The sequence below is a fragment of the Galeopterus variegatus genome, unplaced genomic scaffold, assembly GCF_000696425.1.
Source record: "Galeopterus variegatus unplaced genomic scaffold, G_variegatus-3.0.2 Scaffold549, whole genome shotgun sequence".
NCBI lineage: Eukaryota > Metazoa > Chordata > Mammalia > Dermoptera > Cynocephalidae > Galeopterus > Galeopterus variegatus.
Genome location: NW_007726660.1, coordinates 58,618 through 67,900, shown reverse-complemented (window position 1 = coordinate 67,900; position 9,283 = coordinate 58,618). Strand labels below are relative to the sequence as shown.

General features: G+C 43.8%; 1 protein-coding gene across 4 annotated transcripts in view; it reads right to left on the bottom strand.

Annotated features, from left to right (window-relative positions):
• MAPKAP1 (mitogen-activated protein kinase associated protein 1) overlaps positions 1–3,986 on the bottom strand; it is a 263,963-nt gene extending 259,977 nt beyond the window's left edge. For 3 of the 4 annotated variants that reach the window (XM_008569957.1, XM_008569959.1, XM_008569958.1), the window contains exon 1: positions 3,721–3,986. The gene's annotated coding sequence lies outside the window, so the exon portion shown is untranslated. The remainder of the gene's footprint in view (positions 1–3,720) is intronic. The other variant, XM_008569961.1, reaches the window with a different exon arrangement.
• Positions 3,987–9,283: the final 5,297 nt, after the last annotated feature.

Sequence of the window (9,283 nt, the reverse complement as noted above, 5' to 3'; positions counted from 1 at the left end):
AAAAAAAAAAAAAAAAAAACTTATCAAAAACTTGAAACCCACAGAAACAATGTCAGGGTATCTCCCATGGGGAAAAAATGTAATATGACAGAACTCCTGGGCCGGCCCGGTGGCGCACTGGATAGTGCGCTGATTGGGAAGCGCAGCGGCGCTCCCGCCCACGGGTCCGGATCCCACATACAGACCGGTTCCCGCTCACTGGCTGAGCGAGGTGCGGGTGCGACACGGAGGGTTGCGATCCCGTTGCCGGTCCCGGTCCGGTACGGGCGCGACACTGAGGGTTGCAATCCGTTGCCGGACACGAAAAAAGACAAAAAAAAAAGGAAAAAAAAAAATATATGACAGAACTCCTGGTCATATAATGAGTTGATATCTACTGCCGTGCCCTTAACAACAAGGCCTATACATCAGAATAACAGATTTCCAAATTCTTAGTCCAAAATGCAGTATAAATATCCACTGAACTGCAACTTTCTGAAGTCTTCAGTTATGAGTCAACAAACAAAACAAGTACCTCCACCACAAAGAAAGGAATATATTTAAAGTGAAAGATTAGGCGAAGAGCCCTTCAATGCAGAGGCCACTTCTGTTCCTCATTATCCCTACTGCCTAGCACAGTGACTAGCATACTGAAGCTACAGCTCAAGGGCTAGCTCCTGTCTGAAGCCTCTCCAGAGTACTGCCATCCACATCACAAAGAACAAGCAACATGATGTAATACTGAAGAGTGGAGATTCCAAAGTCTAGCAGATAATTCCCCATCTCACAGCTTCACCAGCTGTATAAACTCAAGGAAGTTATTTAACCTCTCTGTGTTCCAGTTTCCTCATCTGTTAAATCAGGATGCTAATAACACCTTCTCATAGAGGAATAAATGAGATAAAGCATTTAACACAATGCTGGCACGTACCAAGTATTCATTAGCTACCATTACCTGCATTCCCTTCTTTATGCTCCACCGTACTCTGTGGGGATTTCTACCTCAGTAACTACAGTACTTTGCCACAGTTCACCTGCACACAAGTTTTCCCCACTGGAATGTCAAAACCTCAGGGTGAAGACCTGCTTTTATTTCTCTGTTTCCCCAAGTTCTAACATTTTGCCTGGCAGTGCTAAATGAATCACAGATCCTCAAAATATTTATTAACTGGAAAAGTTATGAGCAGAAACTGGAATTTCTTGTTCTTCCCTGGCATGCAAGCCCTCACTGACTCTGACCCCTACTGTCCCTCCAACTTTACCTCCTGGTATCCTACTTAGGCTGTAAACTCGTTCACCACTCTAAAACCATGCCACAGGCATATCTTTGCATCTTACAGCTCTCATTTCAGGGCACCTTACCTTATACCAGCCCTTTAATCCAAATTACCTCATTAAATATTCACTACACTTTAGTCAATATTGTCCCCCATCCCAACCCCTAATTGAAGAATATGACTGCTTGGGCCGGCCCGGTGCACACTGCTACAGTGCGCCGCCTGGGAGTGCGGCGGCACTCCCGCCGAGGGTTCGGATCCCACATACAGACCGGTTCCCGCTCACTGGCTGAGCGAGGGGTGGCGCAGTACCGAGGGTTGCGATCCCATTGCCGGTCCTGGTCTGGTACGGGCGCAACACTGAGGGTTGCGGTCCGTTGCTGGACACGAAAAAAGAATACGACTGCTTTCAGTTATTCACCAAAGGTCACGTATCTAGTAAAAGGAGGGACCAGGAGTTGAATTCAGAGTCCATGCTTAATATCTATAGACTGTCTTCTTCACTCATATTCAAAGTTGAGCTGACCCACCTACCATCTCCTTGCCTTGGAAGATCACGGTCTTCTCCACACTTAATGGACCTTCTGTACCACTTATTTTAACATTCGTATTTTTTCTCTTGTTTAGTTACTTCAATATGGACTTGCATAAAGAGAGCTATGGTGTGAGAGAGAAGGCAAGGCATGTAATGGAAAAAGCGCAGATCAGACAGACCTGGGTTTGAATCCTGGCTCTATCTTGTACCAGCTGTGTAATTTATCCTGAGTCTTCCTAATCTGTAAATTGAGGTTAAAATGATTAAAGAAGAGAAACCTGTATGTAATACCCAATATATAGTATATACTCAATAAAGTTTAGTTTAGTTTATCTCACATTATGAAGCATCCCCTGGCCATATCCAACCCCTCAAGAGTTAATGACCTATTCCCCTTCTGTACTACTAGTGTATCATAAAAGACCTTTCACACATGTACTTATCAGTCTGTGTTGCGATTATTAACTTCCTTATCTCTCTCACTAAATCGAGCTCCCTGTGACAAAAATGGAGTCCTATTTACTTCTGCATTGCCTAGCATGATATCTGGCATATATCCATATTCAATAAATGTTTGCTAAATGAAATAATTACAAATATAATAATGAGTGTTCATAGGATTCTAGAGAAGCAAATCATTTTCATCTGAGGTTGTCCAAAATTGGTTGAGGGAAGCCAACTTCAGCTGACCCACGGGTAGCATGTCAATAGGTAGAAAAGCGGAAACCTTCTAAAGAAGGCAGGGAGAATGTCCTAGAAAAAAAACAAATGAACATAGGAAAAAAACAATGGTGATTTGAGATCCTACTATCTAGAGTAATGGATCAAGGTGGGGCCATTAAGGAAGGGGACTTTTCAAGCATAACTGGAAAGGAAGTCAGGAGCCAGATTAGGAGGTATAGAGGAATGTAAGTGCAGTCCGCTTACACAGTAGTTGAAGGTAAATATGAGCACAAGTTGAATGGGAAAGGAAGGCAACCAACATGTCTGATAGGCCCCAGAGAGCTTGCAGATGTATAAACTGAAAATGACGAAAACAATTATGGCTTCATCATGAACTCTTTCAGCATTTACTGAGCACCTTGAGTGGGCTCATAGGATATGAGGAATAAAAACATGGTGCCTCCTTTTCTGCTCTAGTGGGTTTTAACATTAGGGATCCACCCCTTGTGCCTGTCAAAACAGAATGAGAATGCTTTTTTTTTTTTAACTAGCGTGTGTCTTCATTTGACTGCTTACATCTGGGAAAGTTTTGAACTATGCTGATTTTGGTTTATAACATAGTGTTCTGCACAGTGCCAGGTACAGTGGTAGGCTTCAAAAATTCCTTGCATTCATTCAGAATGAAGTTTTAACCAATTTCTCAGTCAACTTTGGGTCTCTGATTAAGGTAACGTTCTTTTTCAACTACAATTTTTTTTTTCCAGCCTTAAAGAGTTCTGGAAGACTCCCTGCCACTCCCATCAACAAAAAAATGAATCAAAGTTCCAGCAGCACTCTAGCTAGTAAAAAGTCTGCGAGGCTGTTGACCCCTTCGGGAGGATGGGGAGGAGCACTAGGAAACAGGGACCACACAGGCAACACTTTAAAAACTTGATTTCACATTATGAAGATCGGAGCACTTAGATATTGCCAACTGCAGGGCCAGAAACTGCAGAAGCCAACGGCACACACACCCCACCCCAACACTACCAGGACTACTAGTTTCTCCTCTCCTAAACTTCACACCCTGCTGTCAGGCTCACCACAGGCTACAGTTCTGGAAAGGGCCAGGAAACGGATACTCCCGAGCCACCTGAGCAAGGGCCTACCAGGCGGCCCGCTGGGCAGCTCCGAAACGAGGAGTGAGAGGGCCGCCAGGTTCCGCGGGCGGGTGGGCTGGCAGGCTGGCGGGCAAGCAAGGGAGCCAGCGGCTGGGGCAACCTTTACCTGAAGCTGCTTCCACACTATGGGCCGGGTCGGCCCCAGGACACGTTCCTGAGGGGAGGGCCCAGCTCCCCCACGCCTCCCAGCCCCTGCCCCGAGCTTTGCACTCTCGGGATCCTCGGGGGCCGGCGCTCCTCCCGGCCCGTTCACCTGCCGCCTCCCGGGCTCGCCCTCATGCCCCTGCTGCTCGCCGCCGCCGGCCGAACAAGCAGCAGCCCTGTTGCCCCGAGTCGCGCCACGACCCGGAACCGCACCCCGCGCGCACCGGAAGTCCCCGGCAGCGAAGGAGTCTCTGGCTGGGGACGTAGTGCGCAAGCCCCGGAGCAGAAAGCGAAAAGCGGCATCCTCCCGGGGGGCGGGGCCGCGCGCATGCGCGCCACTTCTCCGGCACCGGGAAAGGCCGGGGTCAGATGTTCACCAGGAGTTTTGGCAAGTTAGGCGAGTGCCCGGACTTTACCTTGAGCAGAGATGAACGTTTTCGTCGAAGCTTCTTTCTCCCCACTTGCACGGAGAAAATCCCTCAGGTCATCCAGAAATGAGTCATGAGGCAGCTTAGCCTCTCTGAGGAAGACCTGGGTTTAAATGCAAAGTCTCTAATTGGCTGTGTGTCTTAGGATACACCTTCCATCTCTGAGCCTAGGTTTTCCCATCCATGACAATAGTTCCAACTTTAGAGTATTGCTGTGAGAATCGAATGGGATGATGCCAGAAAAACACTCAGCACAATACCTAACACAAAATAAACACGCGATATATGTTAGTTATTTCTGTTATTATCTGCAAAATAGAGATGATAATTATCTTCCTCGTGAACTACCAGGAGGTTTCAGAGAGATGTAAGAGGACTGGCACAGAACAGGAGTTCAGTGTTTGTGGTCTTCTCCCCTCTCCCCCCCGCCAAGGACTCAAGCAGTGCAATGAGTGTTCTCCCACCTGAGAGTCTAGGAAGTATCTCAAAAATGCACGTTAGCAAAAGAAAAAAAAAGTCAAGGTTGAATTTCAGCCCTGGGGGACCTCTACCCAGTTTTAAAGACAACAGCAAATACAGCGTGGACCCACCCATGTATTCAAATATATGATTGGTCTCTTACCTCACGCTGAGGTGGAGCGGGGGAATGCACCCTAGCACCCAGATGCACTCGCCACCACAGTTCCATCAGGAACCTGTTGGAGGCGCTCTGCCAAAGCAACGGGTTGGATACTAGGTTTTTTGAGGTCGCCAGGTTATTTGTCCCCTCCTAAATCTTACTCTTCACTTTCACCTTTTTCTTGAGCTCCATTCTGAAACCTAGCTGCCTGTCTCATAAAACTCAAGACATAAAATTCAGCCTATCTAAAACTGAAATCAACTGGACCTGCTAAGCATTTATAGGTTCTAAAGATTAAATACCCACTCTGCCACTTACAGGTTTTGTGACTTCATCTCTCCAAGCCATCTCTCTAAATTTCCTTATCTGTAAAATAAAAATGACAAAAGTCCTAACTAACCTCACTGGGTTGTTGTGAGGATTTTGTTGTGTTTTTTTTTTTTTTGGGGGGGGGTTGTTTTGGTGGTTTTTGTGAGGGTTAAATGAGCTAATACATATAACTCACATAGAACAGAGCCCAGCATGTGGCTAACGTTCACTGAATGCTTACCACTATTACTACACCTTAGTAAACAGATGTATTGAGTGCCTATTATGTACTAAGCCTGTCATAGGCACTGAAGAGTCAGTGGTGAAAAAGCCACACGGGAACCCTGACCTCAAGAAGCTCACAGTCAAGTTTGACTATAGGTTTGAAATAATTACTGTAGCAAGTTGGCCTGCAGGGATATGTGGTAAGATTTCAAGGACAGTACTGTGGTCCAGTTGAGAATGGAGACTCTGAATTTATGGTGATACTAATGTGATGGCTTCTGCGATTTTTCTATAGCTAGTTTGAGCAGTCAAGGTACAAGCACACCGAATAGAGAAATTAATCCAAGGAAGGGCTTTTGCCAGGCGAGTATGATGGGCTAATGAGTTTAAGATCTCAGCTTTTAAGAGTGCTTAAAACAGGGCCGGCCTGTGGCTCACTCGGGAGAGTGCGGTGCTGATAACACCAAGGCCACGGGTTCGGATCCCATATAGGGATGGCCGGTTGCTCACTGGGTGAGTGTGGTGCTGACAACACCAAGTCAAGGGTTAAGATCCCCTTACCGGTCATCTTTTTAAAAAAAAAAAAAAAAAAGAGTGCTTAAAACAAAGGGTCACAGAACGTGTGCTGGATAGGGAAGTAAGAGAACCAGGAACAGGTGTAATGGAAGTCACTGATGGAGCAAGATAAAAATATGGAAGTTATCATCAGAGAAGGATGTCTTGATGAATAACCTCAGACAAAGAGTCATGTGACAAGTGGGGTCCTAGCTGAAGTGGAATGGGTGGAAAATCATTGAATCATTGAATTGAGATAGTCAAGGAACTGAGATGCTGGTGGACCTAAAAACCTCCCAGGATGGTGGACAGGTATGGGGTGAAAAGGAAACCCAAGGTGCTTCCCATGCCATTCTGCAACTGAGAAACAGCTTTGGGGAGGTAGGTAGATGAGAAGGAGAGAGGTCAGGTCAACTGGATGGCATGAGCCTCCACGAAGCAGGAGTTGTATCAGAGGATGGAAGTGGCGTTAAAGAGCAAAGCATACATTGACCTATCTCCTGACCCAGGATTGCATGCTGGTAGGACCATGAGAGCTAACACACATAGAAAAATTATATTTTTACATCACACTGATGGTGCTGGACCAGGGGCTGGCTAGGGGACTCCAGTAGACTTGAGGGCAGAGAGACCCATACCTCAGCATACCTATAACAAGCAGGCTTCACAGCCTTCATCTCCAGCTTGGAAAGGAAGCCACGTTAGGGAGTGGCAGTTCCTTTTCTTCTGGTTCCCCAGACTGAAGGAGGGAAGTGGACAGAGCTTCAAAGACACCTAATAGCTCTGTGGCCTTAAGCAAGTTACTTGCCTTCTCTGTGTCTTAGTTTCCTCATCTAGGTTGTTGTGAGAATTCAGTGAGGTAATCCATGGAGAGTACTTAGAACAGTGCCTGGTATATAGGAAGTTTTCCATAAATGCCAGCTCTTATGGCACACAAGGATCAGGTCCCTTTAGGCATTTGCTTTTCTCACATCCTGCTCAAGCCTTGATTGCTCTTTCCCTCTCCACTCAATTTTTTTTTTTAGTGGCTTAAAATAACAACCACTTGTTATTTCTCAAGATTCTGTGGGTCAATGAGCAATTCTCCTGCCATTCTTACCTGGGCTCACTCATGTAATTGCCATCAGATGGCAGCTAGAATGGTTGCAGGATGAAGATGGCTCAATCTGTATGGCTAAAGACATTGTCCAGGGGATGTTGGTTTTTCCTGGTAGCCTCTCTAGTGGCTACCTTGACTTTTTTTTATCATATATTGGCAGGATTCTAAAAGTATAAGCCCCAATGTGCAAGTGATTTTTTATTTTTTTTATTTTTATTTTTTCCTTTTTGTCTTTTTTTTACTGACCGGTAATGGGATCACAACCCTCGGTGTTGCGCCGGCGCCACGCTCAGCCAGTGAGCAGGAACCGGTCACCACATGGGATCCAAACCCTCGGCGGGAGCGCCGCCGCGCTCCCAAGCGGCGCACTCTCCAGTGCGCCACCGGGCCGGCCCACAAGTGATTTTTTTAAAAATTATTTTGTTGTGGAGATATATATATATAGATAGATATGCCATATTAACCATTTGTAAGTGTACCCTATTGATTCTTGAAGACCCCATTCACATAGTACTTCCTCCGGGAAGCTTTCCCAGATCACCTCTCCCTAACAGGCCACATAAAGAACTTCATTCTGTGTGTTCAACATTTATCACATTCTCTATTGTTCTTTCAATATACATCTGTCTCCCTGAAAAGCCATGAAGAAAGGAACATTCTTATTTCTTTTTGTATACTAAAAGCTTAAAACACCATAAACACTTGGTAAAATGTGTGTTAAGTGAAAAGGTGCTCAAAACATGCACATGAAATGAAGCAGTTGGAACTCTTATTTTGTATAAGCATTATCTACCCATGGAAAATGCCACTTTGCCAAACATATAACAAGCCAAGAGTAAATGTAATAGGATGAAAGTAATGCTCTTTCAAGCCCTGCCAAAGCTGTGGGAAAATGAAGGCACCTTCCGGTTTCTCTGCAAATGTGTGTTTTTAATATTTTATATGTGTGAATATGCTTCCCTGCTATTTTCCCAAGTTTGGCTGCTTCTCCTTTTGAAATATGTTTTTTCCTCCCATAGGGAGAACAGACATTTATACTCCTATGATACAAAGCAATTCCAGGAATAAATTAGATGTCAAAAACTCATTCAAACTATTTTAAAGTCCCCCCCCCCCAAAGTATACAATTTCAGAGCAATATAGTATTTTTTTCCAATTTAAGTAACATTTCAATGTGAAGAATTTGTGGAACCAAATGTATTGCTTATAATAAGGCAAATTTGGTGGGTAGAAGGGAAGCACAAAATTAACCAACCAGAAAATTTTAAACCTAACACTTTGAGGATACTATATAAGTACGGATCAGTTCTGGGCGCTAGGCAGAGACTCACCAAGCTTTGTTCTACTGAGTTTTCGTGCTGAATATTATTTCTGATGAATAGCCCTTTTTAGATACTTGGGGTGAAAATGGAACATCTGGCTAGTATTATAGTATCTCTCTAGCTACATTTATACACACACACACGTAGTCCCTTCCCAAAATCCAGGCCCTATAACTAGCTTTAATAGTACTTTTTCTTGCTTTAAAGGTTAGCTAGTACTGTGAGTGCTGACTCCTAAATTAATTGATGTTAACAGTACTTAGAATGTAAAAAACAGACTCGTATGTTTTGTCGAATGCAACTTCCAAGAATGCATAATTAACAGTGTCTCCATTAATATACAGTATGTTCAACAGTGAGACACTACTATCATAAATAAAGGTAGACATGGATAAATTTATAATTAAAAATGCATTAGAAATTACAAGCATAATTTATTTACTAATGTGCACTGGAATAAATTTTATGTGTAATATTTTAAAACAGGGCATTAATAAATAATAGTGAACATAAAATGTTTTTGCAGCTAAAAATATTTCAATAAATATTAGTAAGTTAAATGTGCTGCAGAGTTATAATTGCTATGAAGTAAAGTTTATAGAATACCATCACAATGTAGAGGACTCTTTCTTGGGTGTATTCAAAATATCAGAAACTAATAACTGTCTTTCTTCAAGAAGGGTATTTAAAGTAGTGCTTGTAAATGTTTTAAGAATAAAGGCAGAGAACACCCAAATGGTGAATGTTTGATCATTATTTGAGACAACCAAGATCCCTCTGAGTACATTACAGATTAGCGGATTCAAGTCTTACTCACCTGTTTGAACCACACTAATTTGGAGCAATTTCTCCCGCCTGAGAACTCCTATAGGTCTTTTTGGAACGTTTCAGTTAAAAATTGACCTTACCTTGATTGTGCTTTTGCTCTATCAAGGGCAAACAATTCTTAGATGCCAGGCACTGCTCTA